The sequence below is a fragment of the Podarcis cretensis genome, assembly GCF_951804945.1.
Source record: "Podarcis cretensis genome assembly, chromosome: 9".
NCBI lineage: Eukaryota > Metazoa > Chordata > Lepidosauria > Squamata > Lacertidae > Podarcis > Podarcis cretensis.
The window spans coordinates 64,399,550-64,418,873 of NC_137178.1; positions in this window are offsets into that span (position 1 = coordinate 64,399,550).

Below are 19,324 nucleotides of genomic sequence, written 5' to 3' on the forward strand. Positions count from 1 at the left end.
AGAGATTTAAAAGAAGACTAAAGCTGCAACCCTATATGCATTTTCCTGAGAGCAAGTACTATTAAACTAATTGGGCTTACTTCTGAGCAGGCATGCATAGGGTTGTGTTGTAAATTGCCTAATACCAATTCTTCTTCTTCTTCTTCTTCTTCTTCTTCTTCTTCTTCTTCTTCTCCTCCTCCTCCTCCTCCTCCTCCTCCTCCTCCTCCTTCTTCTTCTTCTTCTTCTTCTTCTTCTTCTTCTTCTTCTTCTTCTTCTTCTTCGTATATAGTCTTTTTTCCCAGGCCTTTGCTTGCTATGAAATGATGGTGGCAACTCAAGTATGGTGAGATTAGTTTTACCCAGTGCTATTTTTCTAGAAAAAGAGGTGCCAGAACTCACCATGAACACCTCCTTTGTTCTATTATAATGGCAATGGCGCCTACCTGAGAGGTGCCAGAACTGAGTTCCGGTTAGTTCTGGCTGAAAAATATATATGTGGTTTTACCTTCTCTGGAAAATGGGTGTCTCATCAGAAAAGATACAGGAAGATAGGAGCAAAAGAGCTAAGGAAAATATTAAGGTATAAAAGGGGATCCATAGGGACACAGGTGGTGCTGTGTGTTAAAGCACAGAGCCTAGGACTTGCCGATGAGAAGGTCGTTGGTTCGAATCCCCGTGACGGGGTGAGCTCCTGTTGCTTGGTCCCAGCTCCTGCCAACCTAGCAGTTCGAAAGCATGTCAAAGTGCAAGTAGATAAATAGGTACCGCTCAGGCAGGAAGGTAAACGGCGTTTCCGTGTGCTGCTCTGGTTCGCCAGAAGCGGCTTAGTCATGCTGGCCACATGACCCGGTAGCTGTACGCCGGCTCCCTCGGCCAATAAAATGAGATGAGCGCCGCAACCCCAGAGCCGGCCACGACTGGACCTAATGGTCAGGGGTCCCTTTACCTTTTATAGGCAAATTATATTGCTGTGAAATAGCTGGTCTATTTGTGGTACATTAGATTTATTACCATTGTCTGCGGGTCTAGAAGAGAGTTTACACATTGGTCTGATTCAGCAGCCTTTTCTTATATTCACGAATCATGTAATCGTTACAACAATTGACAGATAGGTCAGTGTTAGTCTAGCCATATTGTAGATGTGAGGCATGAGGCCAAGAGAGAATAGTTTGCTTTGCAGTGTGAGATCACAGATGCAAGATTCAAGCCAAGGCCTCTCACTGATTGCTCAGTCTCTTAGCTGCAGTGCTGGATTTACATACGGGCTGAGTAGGCTGCAGCCCAAAGCCTCATAACCTGGGGGGGGGGGGACAGACCTTGGCCGCTTGCCCAAAAATAGAAGAATAAAAAACAGGCCGATTTTACTATCTAGACTCAGTTGCTTAGCAACATTAAACATGAGTTTATGACTGTATATCAGTTACCAGGAGTACCTACTTGAATGAAAGGTTGGGGGGCAGGTAAGCCATAACCTGCATAATCAATAAAGTGTTACCTCGGGTTAAGTACTTAATTCATTCCAGAGGTCCGTTCTTAACCTGAAACTGTTCTTAAGCTGAAGCACCACTTTAGCTAATGGGGCCTCCTGCTGCCGCTGCTGCACAATTTCTGTTCTCATCCTGAAGCAAAGTTCTTAACCCGAGGTACTATTTCTGGGTTAGTGGAGTCTGTAACCTGAAGCGTATGTAACCCGATGTACCACTGTAACAAGTTGTGGCACACAGACACCATTTGAATGGCGATGCCCATCAACTTTGAGGATACTGGCCCCCTCCAATATTTTATAATATTTTATTGGGGGGTGGGCAAAGGAACCTCAGCCCCTAGCTGTTGGCTCCTATGACAAACAGTGACTTGCTGATTTTAATGATGTAATGCAGGCATAGGCAAACTCAGTCCTCCCAATGTTTCGGGACTACAACTTCCATCATCCCTGACCACTGGTCCTGTTAGCTAGGGATGATGTGAGTTGTAGTCCCAAAACATTGGGAGGGCCGAGTTTGCCTATGCCTGATGTAATGGATCAGTTTGCATCCAGAAGAGCTTGAAAGAAAGCTGTTCTGACTTTGGATAACATGGTATTGTTATAACATGGCTATGATTTCCCTATGAATGTTCTGTGTGAATGTCTTCATTAATTCCATACTTTTTTTTAGATTTCAGCTCGGCATTTAATACCATTCTACCACAACGTCTGATGTCTAAACTGGAAGATCTGGGGCTTCCGTTATCACTGTGTGGGTGGATATTGGATTTTCTGTCAGACCGCCCCCAGAGGGTTCGGTTGTGCCCTTATACCTCTAATACGCTTAACACTAACACAGGAACACCGCAGGGATGCGTACTTAGTCCTCTCCTTTATTTTTTTTATTTTTTTTTAAATTTTATTGAATTTTCACATTTTATAGACACAGACACACACACACAGACCAAGACAACACATATAAAGTTTCATACCCTTACTTTCCTAACCCCAGTTCTTGACCTCCCCCCACCCCCCTTCATACATCCTAATTCAATTAAATTAGCTCAGCAAGTTCATATCTCTCATCCTTTACATATTATTATTATATATATATATATTTAAAGAAATACTTAATTCTTATTACTTGGCCAAATTTTACTTATCCAGTTTTCTTATAAATATTAAATCCTTTTCTAAGGTCGACTCGAATTCCTTCCACGAATTTCCCTTTTATCTTAAAAATAGGTCATAATAATCAAACACAAAGGTCATAAACATTTTTTTTAAAAAATCTTCCCCCCCCCCCCGCCCCGGTTTCTGTCCCTTCCCAATGTCCCCATGTCCACAAAAACAGTTTTTAGCCTGGATTCCTCACATCTGAGGCCTTTAAATCTCTGTCAGTCTCTCTCTGCCAATTTTGTTGGTAGCCCTCTTTGTTGGTCCTCGGGTCTCGAAGGAGTTCTAGCTCAGTCTCATCAAATTTTCTTCCATCCAAAGTACTTGGTACCAGCTGCTGCGAAAGATCAGCTAATCCATACTCAAAGAGGAAGCCCCAATCATATTTCTTGTTTCTTTTAAATTCAAATATTCCAAGTGTTCCAGGGGCTTCCTCCCTCCTCTTTCGCATCTTTTGCAGATTTGTAATCCAAAGGTCTTCTTCTTTGTGTTCTGACAATGTAGGCTTCTGGTTGGTACTCTCCATCTGTACTGGCCCTTGTTCCCTCTCCTCCTGTTCCGAAGTTGTCTCTTCTAATTCAGCTGCAGATTTTTTCCCGGTCAAGTCCATTGTGCATTCAGCAGAGTCACTTATTTTAGAGTTCAAGGTTATAAGTTGTTTACTCATAGCCGTAGTCTGCTCCTGCAACTTTCCCACGAGAAAAAACATTCTTTCTATCTCTGCCTGTAATTTTCCATCTGCAGCCATTGTAGTGTTTCAATGTTTCCCCTAGGGGGATTCTAGTTACTTAATAGTCTTTTCCCAACAGTCCGTTACTTTATTATTTCACTACTTTGTTCCCAACCACTTTAATTTAAATGTAACAAATTTAGTCCAGAAAGGTGTTAAATAATAAGATTTTTAACTTTCACTGCCCGTTTGACAGCTCCTTTGACAGCTGTCAAACTCCTTGTTCCTTTTTCTCCAGCTCACATACAGGACACTCCCGGGTCTGGGGGGGTTTAAACAAAAGCTTCTAAAATTCCACTCTTACTCTCCAGCACAAATCTTCTTCTGTCAAATTCATGAAAATATTATCTTTTAAAAAACACCAAAAAGAAAAAACTCTCCACCTTAGTTCTCCGATCCTTGCTTTAAATCTTCTGTAAGCAGGGGGGTGCGGACTTCCCTTTAGCACATCCCCCGGTCGTACCGAATTCAAGGGTAGAAATTTTAAAGTCCAAATTCCATTCTACTCACGGATTAATTAAAGTCCGAATTTCAGGGAAGAAAGTCAGCGGTCTCCGGCCATGGCTTGCGGCTTCGCTCCACTGCAGTAGCGGTCCACTCACAGCACCACGCCGCTCCCCGTACCCTCTCCGCAGCCTTTAAAAAGGCTCTTCGTGGGTCGGGGGGGCGCTTTAGGTGCCCGCCGAGTCACCAAGTCCGCAGGCTTCAGCGCCTGTGGTTTCTGAGGGTCCCCGCGTCGCCGTCGCGGTAGAACCCTTCTCCAGCGGAGCCGATTCCCTCCGGAGCTCGGAGGGAATCCGCCATTAACCAGATCGCGCTAACCCGGAAGTCCTTAGTCCTCTCCTTTATATTCGCTACACGTACGATTGTGTCGCTGCTCACCCTAGTAATAGGGTTGTTAAATTTGCAGATGACACAACCGTGATTGGGCTCATCTCTGAAAGGGAGGGTGAAACGGACTATAGAGATGAGGTGGAGCGGCTGATAGAGTGGTGCAGAGCTAACAACTTGCTCATAAATACAAGGAAGACAAAGGAGCTTGTGGTGGACTTCAGGAGACAGAAGAGCAATGTCCAGCCACTTTTGATTGATGGGGTCTGTGTGGAGAGGGTAACAACGTTCAGATTTTTGGGTATTGAATTACAAGAGGATCTGTCCTGGAGTGTCAACACAAGGGGGCTTGTGAAGAAGGCGCAGCAGAGACTGTACTTTTTGAGAATCTTAAGGAAAAACCATCTTCCGCAGAAACTGCTGCTTGCCTTCTATCACTGTGCCATTGAGAGTGTGCTCACTTATGGCTTATGTGTGTGGTACGGAAGCTGTACTAACCAGGACAGGATGGGGTTGTGCAGAGTTGTTAAGGCAGCAGAGAGCATTGTTGGCTGCCCACTTTCCACCTTAGAGCAGATTTATGCCACAAGGTGCCATAGGAAGGCACTGTACATAGTAAAAGATCCATCGCATCCTGGTCACTGTCTCTTCGAGCTCCTGCCGTCGGGACGGAGATACAGGACGATGAAGACGAGAACGAGCCGTCTCAAGAACAGCTTCTTCTCCATAGCGATCTTGGCCCTGAATGGGAAACCTGGACTTTGAAAGTCATCTAATCTTCCTTGCTGTATTATATTGCATTGTTTTAATTAGTGTTTTTATAGTTGTTTTGATTTTGTGTGGAGTGCCCTACCTGGGTGGATGGAGCAGCCAAGTAAATTTCGTTGTCCCCGAGGGGGGGCAATGACAATAAAGATATTATTATTATTATTATTTTGTAAACTTATGAAAGGTTATGAATTTATCACCAGTCCTTTTTCATCAGTGTAGATAAAGTAGAGTAGACAAAATAGATAGAGAAAAGTACTTCATTGAGTGGATAAAAGAAGAAAACAAGCTTTTGTTCCTCATGATCAGATGCTATTAAACTTGGGTCTCCCAAGGTCCTCTAGCCCAGGGACATCGGTTGCTTTAATCCGGGCCTGATTAGTCGCAACGCTACAGCACCTCTATGATGTCCTTCATAATAGATTTTGTACTTGTGATGGACTGGAACTCCCAAATGATGAATGATGCATTAATAATTAGGAAAGGGTGGCATATCTCAGCATAAAAGATCGGGAAGAATTTTGTGAAGAGAAAATAATTGTTTCTGGGAAAAGGTCCAGGTCTCAGGGTCTCTGATCTGATCTTTCCACAGTAGAATTCGAAGGTATCTTAGAATCCGTCATTTGGAATCCTCATTCCAAATCTGAAACTCAAGGTGAAACTTGCGGGTGATAAAACTCTCCAAAAAGGACTTATAATAAAAGCAACGCCAGGAGCTTAACTGTGGGGGAGTGAATTGCGCTGCCGTGATAAAAGGTTATGCTAGCAGGTCATCAGGCCATAAGTGTGTATATTAATTATAGGCTAAAGAACAATGTTAAGTATAGCAGACTATTATAGTGTGTTGCCAGTTGCCAATAGACAATATTTTAGACTCAAGTAATATTATTAACAACTTCTGGTCTACAAATTCCATGTGGGTGAATAGTAGCATGTTCAGTCTCTGTGTTTCTGCCTTTATAATTCCATTTTCCCTCTATTTCCTTTTATTATTTGTATCAGATCTTAACACTGGCATATTCAATAAAGGATTCATTTATTTTCTGTTGCATTGGTCTTAACCTCTCTCCCATTGCATTATGGTAAGTCCTATTAAACCACTCATGAATTCTGTAAGAGGATCTGACATCCAAGGAAGAAACTGAAGTTGACATAATTGCTTCTGTTTGAAAAGTGTGTGTGTGTGTGTGTGTGTGTGTATATATATATATATATATATATATATATATATATGCGTGTGTTGTGTGTGTATTAAATATGAATCTTACCAGCTCCCACGGCTGCATTCTCCACTTGTAAATAATATACATGCAAGGGAAATGTTTTGATCCCCTACACCAGAGGTAGGTTTAGGAGTGTGTGACCAGGGATGTCACAACTATGATTTGGAATGGAGTGTGAGAGGCAGGGGGCACCTAATGTTGAAATTTGAGACCCCAAGGGCTGCCACTGCCCACACAGCCATGCTTAGCTTTCCTATGAATAAGAAAGGAATATACAAGGCAGGTTACTTCCACTTAGGTGTCTTTTACAGTAGCTTGTGTGAGAATCCAATTGAGATTTGGGTACCACCACCATCACCTCTGCCTCTACTTCCATAAAACCTTTGCCTTGACCAATAGCTCTCATCCCCTATCGAAGCAAAGCCTACATATATGTGATTCCATTTCTTCCACTTTAATCCCTAGTTACATTTCTCTTCCTACCTTCTTCCTTGTTCCTGATCTACAAAAGAGAAATTGTCCTGTTCAAATCTCACCTCTGCCATTAACTCGCCTTTTCCCCAGCCTGCAGCTACAACTCCCATCATTCCATCATCCCTGACCATTGGCAATGTTGGCTAGAGCTGGTGAGAGCTTGAGTAGAAAACGTCTGGAAGATTCCAGGTTCAGGAAGGCTGAATAAGTGGCCTTGAGCAAGCTACTCTCTCAGCCCCTTCCTTTATCTGCAATAGGCACAGTAATGCTGACCTACCTCAAAGGATGGTTGTGAGGTTGACACAACAATGTCTTGGATCCTACATTCCTGCCATTGTGGGAACCTCTTCTTTATTGTAGCCCCTTCCAGGAAGAAAAGGAGACTTTATGTTTATAGAATGGCAACCCAGGAAAGTGTCAGGAATTGAGTCTATATTCGAGTAGGACCCTGGCAGAGACACATGCCCAACTGGCATGTTCTCTCCCTCCTGGTCCTTCATTCAGGAGCTTCAAAAGCTTTCTTCTGCCCGAACATCACAGTGACCGATGCCAACCAACACCGGCACACTTAGGGATCCGCAGGGTTTATGTATCTTGCGTGACAGACCTCAGCAACTCAGCATTTTGGCTACTCTACCTTTATTTACATATAAACACACATGGAGCACTACAACATGGCTCCCTCTCTCTCTAGCATCAGACAGCAAAGAGGAAAAGAACAAAGGACAATAGTCCCACTTCATGGAACACAGTAACACAAATATCCTGTCTCCATCACTTCCCACTCTGTGGAGTCAAAACATACACCATCATATGAAAGACAACAATCCCATGACTGCAATCATGGAGCAGGAATTCTAATCATAAAGTACTTGGAACACTCAAAACCACTACATAAATACAAACAGGGATTTTTTTCCCCAGTGGGAATACACCAGAACTCAGTTCTAGCACCTCTCAGGTGGGTGCTATTGCCATTCTAAGCAAATGAGGGAGGTATTCATGGTGAGTTCCTGCACCTCTTTTTCTAGAAAAATAACACTGAATACAAAGTATTATATCATTCTCTACACTGTCTAGAGTATAAACTCCTTAAGGCAGAGATCAGGGTATATGGGGTGTCAGGGGAGGGGTAGTACCTCTGATGTGCTCTTTCTGGGGTAGTTTGTCCACCTTTGGTCCCCACCCTGAACTCCTCCCTCACTTGTGGCTCCTAAAAAGCTGTCAGCATGTGACAGCCGCCACATCCTGGGAAACAGCTTCGACTGGCCAGCTAAACCAGGTAAGGGCAGCCGATGGCTCTCAAACTCTTGGTGAGTTGGTGAATTCCCCTGAATACAAAGACAAGATCTGGTGGATTAAGCAGACTAGACCAACAGTCTAGAAGGGGTTTCTGCATGTGTTGCAGAGGGAGGTTAGGGGCAGATGGGGCTGGTCAACCTGGGAAGTAGCCCATCTAAGAGAAGGAAAACTGATCTTAAACCTCTGCTGCCTTATGAGATATCTTTGGGAGGGGGGAAAAACACTACAGAGTAAAACCTACACAAATGTTCAGTGGAGTCCCCAAGGCAGTTGGATGGCACCTTGTATGCCTCCTTCTGGAAACTCCTGAAGCCAGACTGGTGCCAAATGTATTGCTTTCCTTTCCTTTGGACCATATCAGCAAGGCTGAGAGAGGAGTCTTGTCATCTGGGCATCCCAACACCTCCATACACACTGCCCAGGCTTGCACCCCAGAGAGTCCAGTTTGGTGCTGCAAGCACACTGGTTTGACTCAAGGCACACTCCATTGTCTTTCAACCACAGCAACAAAGGCAGGAACCGTCCCCTTCCCCCTTTTGCTAATGTATAATCATTTGCTGTTGCTGCTGCTGTGGGACTATTTCCCCCTTTACCTGCTACTGGGGAAGGGATGTATGCACAGTACTTGATTTCTCATCCATTGATTTACACTACAAAACGTCAGCTTGTGTTGATGTTCAATCAGAAAACTGTTAAACCTAAGCTGCTAAATATTTCAAGAGCTGGATTTGCTGACCAAGTCAGATATCCCTCAGGTTTAACAAAGTGTTCTTAAACTTCATTTTCACTTTTACTGCACCTTAAATGATCTCCATTGCGAACGCAAACTGAATAAATCCAAAGATTAAAAGGGCCATCCCTGGTGCTGGTGGTTTTGCTTTTATTGTGGTGCAAGCATTTGGGAAGCTGGAAGAGGGAGCCAAGGCAGCATTCCTGTCCATACTTTGGGCTTGTCCACATTTCCACAGCTTTGCCATGGGAAAAGCCACTCTTTGCTACTGAATTGGAGCAAGCATCAATCGGGTTTTCCTGCAGCAACAGCCGGGCAAACGAAAAACTGCTCAGACCCATGCCTAGAAAGCACGAGACAAGCAGAAGACCTCTAAGACCCATGTTTTCTAGGTGCAGGACAATTGGAAGTGTGGACAAACTTAGAAAAGTAACCCACTGAACTTGGGGGAACTTATTTCTCTGGATGTTTCCTATGGATTTCTCTTTTGTATTTCTAGTGATGGGATACATGCATTTTTCATTTGCTGCATATGTTGGGAGATGATTCATATTTCTTTAATTGAATAACATCAGTGATTTGAAATGTATCGTTCAAGATGCTTGCATCCTGATCCAGATAAACTTGCTGCTAAAAGCAAAGTTTACGTGGAACTAGCAATTGCACCAACTTGTAGATAGCTATCTACATTGTGTTAGAAGCATTTTGTTGCATTTTAGATAGGTGGCACATGTGTTGGGATGTGCTGGCCAATGTCCATTTAGATGCACCTTTGATTCATGCACATGGCTCTTCATAAACATGGAGAAATCTGCATTTGTGCACACCTCCCTCATGAGATAAATATGCAACTCCTACAGACTTTGATGTATCTTTGCTCTTTTATTATTCTCTTTTCTTTAATCTTTCAACCCAATCCACTGTAATAGTCATACTTATTTGCCTATAACAGTTAGAGGGGTGGGGTTTTCAAAGCAGGTTGGTGTAGATTTAGCTGCATGACCTCAACTAATACCTGCGGTAACCACACAGCAAAAATCCAGCTCGTTTCTTTGAAATTATGCTTCCTGGTGTTGTGTTGATGAACCTGATTATATAGAAGATGCCGGAAGGGGGAAAGATAAAAGGCTTCCTGTAAAAATGTTGTAGTGTACTGTCGAAGGATCTGAGGTTTTAATGACTATTAGAGTAGTTGATCTGGCACATGTCACTACTCAGACAAAAGGTTTTCCTAAGTACCCATTTCCCATGTGATATAACAAAATACCCATAATTATGATGGCAGGTGCGTTTGGAGGGAGGAGTTGTCTATTCAGTCGACATCCTGAACTGGTGTCTGACAAGCTCAAACATGATACACACAAAAAAATGATGCGATTCGGTCAGTGAGAAAGGTGAGATGTGATTAAAGGCTGATTATATTTTAAAAGTGGGACGCAGGTGGCGCTGTGGGTTAAAGCCTCAGCGCCTAGGGCTTGCCGATCGAAAGGTCGGCGGTTCGAATCCCTGCAGCGGGGTGCGCTCCCGCTGCTCGGTCCCAGCGCCTGCCAACCTAGCAGTACGAAAGCACCTCCGGGTGCAAGTAGATAAATAGGGACCGCTTACCAGCGGGAAGGTAAACGGCGTTTCCGTGTGCGGCTCTGGCTCGCCAGAGCAGCGATGTCACGCTGGCCACGTGACCCGGAAGTGTCTCCGGACAGCGCTGGCCCCTGGCCTCTTAAGTGAGATGGGCGCACAACCCCAGAGTCTGTCAAGACTGGCCCGTACGGGCAGGGGTACCTTTACCTTTACCTTTATATTTTAAAAATACCTCCTAATAGCTATTTCAGTATTAGCAACAACAGTCAAATAGACATCTTTTTTAAAGCAAAGTGATTTCTGTGCATCCAGTCTGGAAAAATCCTGTATCCTGAACCAAATTAGCCCAATTCAGGCTCAAGATCGCCCTGGATTCAGCCCACACAGAACAATCTGGGGCTGTTAAAAGGGGGTTGTCAAAGAGCAAGGAAAGGAGGGAATACCTTACCTCCTTACCACCAACCACATGCTTAATTAGGTTTCAAAGCCCCAATTAAACATTAGGACTGTGCAAGGACTCCTATTTAGTTCAGAGTGGGGGTTATTTTGGTCCATGATCAATCCCAGATTGGGGCTGAATCAGGATCACCAAATTGGGGTGCCATGCACAGCCCTAGTTTCTAGTACAGCTGGATAGAAATTGACCGAACTCAACAAGTTGAATGTTTAAGACAGAGGGTTGCTCTGTTAAACACTTAAGCTCATTTAACTCTGTGTTAGTTTGTGACCTTTTGCTTGCAAATTATATTGCAGAGCCAAAACTATTGTACAATACATTGTTAGTAGTACAATGCGTACATTCTTTTATTTTCTCCTCTTGGTGCTCTAAATTGTTCGAATGAGCCGAATCATGCTGCAGTTCAGCCAGTAATTTATTTTTAATAATGGAAGAAATGCTCCCTTTAGTCTCTTCGAAGCAGATTTTCTGAAGTCAGGAAGGAAAGGTAATTTGAGCACATCTGCACCATCAAACATAATTGCTTCGTAGCACACTTGCATGCTGATTCAGTGTAGCGCCCTGTCATCTGGTTCCCATGAAACAGAAAGAACACATTCCGGCTGGAAGGAAGATATGCTATAAAGGCTGAAACCATAGAGTGGCAGTCAGATCCAATCAACAGAAGGACTTGTGAAGCCCATCTCTTTATTTCCACAGATATTCTGACTTTCTTCATGCTGATTTTTTTAAATTATTATTATTTTGACTAAGCTGCTTCTGGCGAACCATAGCAGCGCACGGAAACACTGTTTACCTTCCCGCCAGAGCGGTACCTATTTATCTACTTGCGCTTGATGTGCTTTATAACTGCTAGGTTGGCAGGAGCAGGGACTGAGCAACAGGAGCTCACCCCGTCGTGGGGATTCGAACCGCCGACCTTCTGATCAGCAAGTCCTAGGCTCTGTGGTTTAACCCACAGTGCCACCCGCATCCCTCTTCATGCTGATGTTATATGTTTAGGACATGTGTCTGCTGTATGTGCAACATATATCAGAATCGTTGTCCATCATACTCATATTATCCACAATAGGTTGAAAGGTGCATCATGTTCCTTATTTGAAAGCACATACATGTCTCTAAATGCTGTAATATATCATAGGCCTGTTGTGACGTCCTCTACAGCAACTGGCAACATTTTGCATTCTTGCAACTAGACCTGGGAATAAAGAGGTGAGACACATTTTATTAATAATAATATCTGCAAGGGGAATGAGAAGATAAAGTCCCAGTATGCAACCTAACCCATGAGGTCATCTAGCTGAAAATCCAGTTATTGGCATTAGATCACGGGTAGGCATACTAAGGCCCGGGGGGCGGATCCAGCCCAATCACCTTCTAAATCTGGCCCACAGACGGTCCAGGAATCAGTGTGTTTTTCCATGAGTAGAATGTGTCATTTTATTTAAAATGCATCTCTGGGTTATTCGTGGGGCATAAGAATTCATTTCCCCCCCCAAAATATAGTCTGGCCTCCCACCAGGGACAGTGGACTGGCTCCCTGCTGAAAAAGTTTGCTGACCCCCTGCATTAGATATTTTGGCAATTACTCTAATCACTGAGAAGTGCTAGAGTCAAGGGGTTACAGGAATTTACTCAGGGACTGGTTTTCTTTGGAATAAGGGAAAGTGTAGGCTGTGATGTCTTTAGTAAGAAAAGGTAAAGGGACCCCTAACCATTAGGTCCAGTTGCGGACAACTCTGGGGTTGCGGCACTCATCTTGTTTTATTGGCCGAGCTGGCATACAGCTTCTGGTTCATGTGGCCAACATGAGTAAGCCACTTCTGGCGAACCAGAGCAGTGCATGGAAACGCCGTTTACCTTTCCGCCGGAGCGGTACGTATTTATCTACTTGCACTTTGACATGCTTTCAAACTGCTAGGTTGGCAGGAGCTGGGGCCGAGCTACAGGAGCTCATCCCGTCACAGGGATTCAAACCACCAACCTTCTGATCGGCAAGCCCTAAGCACAGTGGTTTAGACCACAGCGCCACCCACGTCCCATGGGGGTGACTTTAGTATATGTGGTTTATTTATGCATATATTAAACCTGAGCCTACGACGGAGGGGCTCATAGCATTAACACCCCAAGAAACTCCTGCTTCTCCCATAGCCATAGCCTTGGATTCCAGCCAGAATCAGGCATGGCTCTGTCTGTAAGCTGCCCAGCCTACAGTCTGCTTCTAGCTCACACACCTCAACTCTCTCTTTTGTATTTCTAACTATATAAATTTAATAAATAATAGAATAATAATAGAACCAGGCAGTTGATGGAGGGGGGGCACCCATTTGCCCTCTGGCACAGAGCCACTTGGTTACCTCAATGACTCATACTTAGGGGGCATTACGAAGAAACTTGTTTGGCTATTTCAGCAATTGGATGATCGTTGGATCCCAAAATTAGATGGGACTGGGGCATACAGCCTATCTCCCACCCCTAAACTCAGCACACTATCTCGTAAATACTTGTAAGTAGAGCCAGTGTGGTGTAGTGGTTAAGAGTGGTAGACTCGTAATCTGGGGAACCGGGTTTGCGTCTCTGCTCCTCCACATGCAGCTGCTGGGTGACCTTGGGCCAGTCACGCTTCTCCAAAGTCTCTCAGCCCCACTCACCTCACAGAGTGTTTGTTGTGGGGGAGGAAGCGAATGGAGAATGTTATCCGCTTTGAGACTCCTTCTGGCAGTGATAAAGTGGGATATCAAATCCAAACTACCCTTCTTCTTCTTCTTCTTCTTCTTCTTCTTCTTCTTCTTCTTCTTCTTCATCTATGTGCAGGTCCTGAGTTTGTGCACACATTCACTCCATCCTAGACTTTGGACTCATAGTTCTGAGGAACCGGATGCTTATGAAATCCACCCCAATGGTGGTGCTACTGCTGTTAAATTCCAAACGATTTGATCTCGTTTCCTGAGAAGCATTGACACTCACCATTTCTGCCCCCTCCAATCTATGTATTTTGTGTGTGTCAGGTGCATTTATTTGTGTTGTTTGTAACAGGACTGCTTTTAATTGCATCTGCACCAAGGACAGCACATTCCATTCTGCCATGAAGCAGAAGAGGAACATGATTGATAGGTAATTAAATAATTAAATGCACCCTTGCAGGTTGGGCATTTGCATTCAAAATTAGCTGGAGGAATGGTTTTAAAGAATAACTGAGAAAAGACTGTGAGAGCATCACTTACACAGCTTCATTTCCCCTTTTCTAATCTTACTGGGGCCTCTGATATAGAGTTTTTGAAAAAGAAGAAATTCCTTTAAGCAAATTTTGGGCTGCCATACGTCCGGATTTCCCCAGACATTACTGGTATTTCAATGGGGGAATGGATGTCTGGGGGAATTTCCGAAAGGCGGTGCTTTGTCCTGGATCTTAGGCAAGTCAATCTAAAAATCGTGGGTTTTTTGGTGTTTTGGAGTTTGTCAAAAAAAAAACAAAAACAAACCTCTGCAACATTCGGGGTGTTCTGGATTTTACTTTGTGAAATATGGTAATCCTAAGCAAATCCCTTAAAAAAAACTTAGTTGCCCAATACAGATGAGCATACGTTCCATGAACATCTTTAGAAACAAAAACGTTCAACTCTGCCAGCAGGGTTGGGATGAGGGAAAGACCTCCATCCTTCATGAAGGAATGCCAGTGTGGTGTAATGGCTAGAGTGTTGGACTATGACTTGGGAGATCAGAGTTCAAATCCCCACTCACCCATGAAGCTCATTGGGTGTCCTTGGGCCAGCCACCATCTCTTAGCAGGTTGATGTGAGAATGAAATGGGGAGGAGGCAAACCATGAATACTACATTGAGTTCCTTGGAAGACAAGGTGAGACAAGGTGTTATATAAGTGTAATAAATAGCAAAAATAAATATAAAATAAAATAAATTTCTATTTTCTCTCTCTCTTGGCTATTGTTGTTGCTCCTGCTCTCTTCCTTTTTCACTTGCAGAGCAAGCCAACCGATGAATCCCTCAGCTGTACAGGCTCTGTGAGTAAATCATGTTTTCAGAAGTCGCCTCAATCCAGAGGAAAGAGTTCGGATAACTCAGCGTTTGCCTGTGCATTCTACAAAAGCCAGTAAATTACTCCTCAAAGCAAGTGTACTTAGAGAAATGTCAATTTCCCAGCAGTCTTGAGGAAATAAATTGAAAAAAAGAAACTGGTGCATTTTGACACCTGCCCATATGTCTCTCAGGCTTTGAGGCTCTGGGTTCTTTCTCTCCCCCCCCCCCACCTCGAGATTGCAAGTTATGAAAAGTCTAAGATGAGATTTTGTACCACAAGCACTTTTTGGATGAGGCAACTTGTCCTTCCAAATGGACTCTTATCAGACACTGTCTATCATGTCATTTTCATGAAAGGCAGTCAGAAGAGAAACCTGTGCTGTACAGGAGAGGAGCAGATCCCTCCATCTGATTGGATAAAATGGAGGGCTCTAGTTAAGGGAAGGTCAGATAAGGTTCCTGGGGCAAGTTCATCATCAAGGCTCTGGCAAAACTATCCAGCTTTAATCAAGGGGTGCAAAATAGCTTGCTGACCGTTTTGTCATGAAATGAATAATAGAACAAAGAGTTACAAAATGGGTTTTTCTACATTGTGACATCAAATGACCCCGACTCTCACAAATAGATTCAGAGGGAATGCCAAGAGGACTACACTGGGTGGGAAATCGGTTTTGCCAAGGGGGCCCATTCCATTGGTGAATGGACACCCCCTAGATTTTACCCTTCAATAAATTTATGGATGATATATCCAATGCTCTTTTTTTCAGCCAGAACTCACTAGAACTCAGTTCTGGCACCTCTCAGGTGGGTGTCATTGCCATTCTAAGAGAACATGAGAGATATTCATGGTGAGTTCTGGCACCTCTTTTTCTAGGAAAATAGCACTGGATATATCTATGTCTGCTAGATTTGAGAGTTAAATAAAACTCTCATTTCCAAAGACAGTTTCTCTCTGAATTGCTAGGGATAAATGTCACAGGAGGACAGTTGCATTATCATGCCATGCTGATATGTTTCCTAGAATCAACTGGAACTGGCAGGATGGCTCCTTGATCTGAACCAATACAGTTCTTCTCATTTGTGAAATCCTGACTACCGGAGTGACAAATATAGTGCCATTCAGATGTTATTGGACTCCAGAAGGGAGCAAGTGGTGCTGTGGTCTAAACCACTGAACCTCTTGGTCAGTGGTTCAAATCCCCATGACAGGGTGAGCTCCCGTTGCTCTGTCCCAGCTCCTGCCAACCTAGCAGTTCGAAAGCATGCCAGTGCAAGTAAATAAATAGGTACCACTGTGGCGGGAAGGTAAATGGCATTTCCATGCTCTCTGATCTCATCACAGTGTCCCATTGCACCAGAAGCACTTTAGTCATGCTGACCATATGAACCATAAAGCTGTCTGTGGACAAACACCGGCCCCCTCGGCCTGAAGCAAGATGAGTCAAGTCAAGTCCTTTACCTTTACCTCTTAGACTCAAACTTTCATCAGCCCCAGCGCAGTCACTAGTTCAGGATGAGAAGAGTTGTTTAGTACACTGCCACATTAGCTACCCTTGCCTCATTGCATGGTGATGCTGAATTACAAAGCCAGACTAACAGCAAAGGGTTTGGTTTCCATACCACTACATATTTCCTGTCCCCAGTTACCGGTCTCTGTAGCCACTGCAAGCACTGTGATTCTCCAGCAGTTTGACTTCACCTCAGAGGTGCACTCCATTGTCTATTGAGACAGACAGATGCCAACAACATTTACATTAATGAAGGAATGGGTTTCTGTGCAGTCAGTTTGAAATGGGATCCAAAACCCCCCTTTCTTTCTTTCTTTCTTCTTTGGAGCATTTCTAAAATGCATTAACTTGAGCTGTTGAGCAAATGCATAACAAGAACACAGCTGTATAAACAAAGCTCTCTCCTTTATCAGTCACGGCAAAGGATGACCTTGGCTGTTCCAGCAGAGTAGGGATGGCACGTCTAGGTTTTATCTTACATTCTGAACACACTCTGATGCACAGTCCTAGTCCGGGAACAGCGCCAGAATGTGTTCTTGGAGTTGGTGACCTCTTGCTCCAAGATAAGAGTATAGGAACAGGAATACCCTTTTATGGTCAGAAGTACAGGAAGGAAAACCCTTTTATGGTTAAGAGTACCGGAGCAGGAACATCTGTGATGTCAACCTGCATGTACAAGCTGACGTGACTGGATTCCTGGGGAAGGGGGGAAGAGGGTGCCTGGAGGATATATATAATGCATGAAATCTCTCATTTCTTTGGACTTGCTGTGGACTGACCACGCAAGTGCCTTTCTGCTGCTCCGGAGAGCAGAAATAAAGAACTCTTTCTCTGAACCAACCCTCGGTGTCATTTGACTTCCTTCCTCTCGTCCGGGAACAACCCAGAGCCCACCAATCAGTAAAGTCTAATAAGGCTACAGTTTGACTTCACCTCAGAGGCGCACTCCATTGTCTATTGAGACAGACAGATGCCAACAACATTTACACCCCACTTCTTGAAAAGGTTTCTCCATAAAAGTGTCTTAGAGTCTCCAGCAAAACCAACTCTACATGACCATATATATAGATAGTTACAACATACAGAGTGCAACAGGCTGAGTGGTAATGTTTGTAACAATTTTCTTTACTGGTTACTTCCTATCATACGAATCAAGTCCAGGATGTACACCATAAACAGTCCTTAAGCAAGGTATATAAACCTATTTAATTAAATCCAATTTAGAACAAGAATTCCGGATATTTCCTTGTTTCACCCCGGAGGGCTTCCTCAGCTATTAATAGTGTGTAACAGATTACATAAGCAATGATTCTTGGATGATCCCCAATAATATTTCTACCTTCTACCCTACCCAGCTACCTGAGCCAGCCTCCCTATGTCTGCTACCTATGCTAGCCAACCTTATGAGCTGTATTATCCATGACATTCCGGGGACCTTTCCTTAACCACATTCGAGGACTGTGTAATATATGAACTAAAGCAAGAATGTATGAAGAAAGGAAGAAATATATCTGCATTGGATTTAATTAAATAGGCTTATATACCTTGCTTAAGGATTGTTTATGGCGTACATGCTGGACTTGATTCATATTCTAGGAAGTAACCAGTGAAGAAAATTGTTACAAACATTAACACTCAGCCTGTTGCGCTCTGTATGTTGTAACTATTCCATCTGCGTAACAAGATATTGTATTTGTTTTATATATACAGTGGACACTTGGGTTGCAAACGTGATCCATGAGGGATGCATGTTCTCAACCCGCAGCAGCACGTTTGCGCATGTGCAGGTCATGATTCGGCGCTGCTGTGCATGCGCAAACGCCGAAACCCGGAAGTAACCCGTTCCGGTACTTCCGGGTTATGGTGGTCCATAACCCAAAAAAAGTAACCTGAGGCATCTGTAACCCGAGGTATGACTATATAGACACACACACACTCTGCATTTAAACAATATACCACCAAAGGGTGGGTTTAAGAGCCTTTCTAAAGGATCCAAGAGACAGACAGCCAAAGTCTAAGCATTTATTTCAGTTAAACAATATCAGCAGGAGTTGAGCTGGATTGTGTCCCGTGCCATTTATTGAACATCTTGGGTAAATGAACTTCAGTCTGCAATCAGCTCTACCCATCAGATCAATTCTTACAATTATTTATCTGCAAGTTCAACTCTTAATTTCTATGAGTTTGGCTCCCCACCCCTCATGTGATACACTGAAATTAATGTGAACACACACGTACTTCTGAATACACACTTCCACAGCACATGGGCTCACACCATTTCCAGCTGCATATTTGCGTGTTTTATTTTGTATTTAAAATTAGGTCCTGAGCAGATGGTAAAAGCAGTGATGAAATTAATATGTGCAGTGGAGTGAAATGAGAGATACTGCCAATAATTCTTCCTGTGTTTTGCATTTCTATGGCAAGTCATGGAAATCTGATTTAATTGACTGTAACTAAAAGGAGAAAAACTGAGGACTCTGGAGGAAATCAGCAAAAATGTATTACAAAGCATAACATAAGTTTAACAACAGGTGTCTGTATGTTTAATTTCTTTTTTTCACGAGCTTTTGTTGTTGATGGCATATTTTGCAACACATGTAAACTCTAACCTAGCCTATTACATTGTTAAGTTTGTGTTGGGAACATGTGACCTAGTGCTAGTTGACCAATTTGTGTATCCAGGAAGCTTTAAACAAAACGTGTTCTCCCTAATTGAGAGCATGTGTTGCGGTTGGGGGATACAAGCCACCCTGTTGTTACTGGGCAGATTTGGATAAAACCAAGCCCTTAAGTGGTTGATTTGGGTTACTGGGGAGTTTTGAATGTTGCCAATTCGGAGGAGGGATCAGAAGCAATAAATACAGGACGCCCAACACTGGGCGTCCTCTTGGCTTTCTGCACCGGATCACCCGCCCATAGGCATAGTTTGCCTATGCCTGTGTTAAGTTCACAATTTCAGATTTTTTAAAAAAGTTTACATTGTTCTGATTTATGTGTCTTAAAGGCCCCCCTCTGCATGCCTGAGGCTAGAATGACCGCTCCCCACTTAAAACGGGGGGCG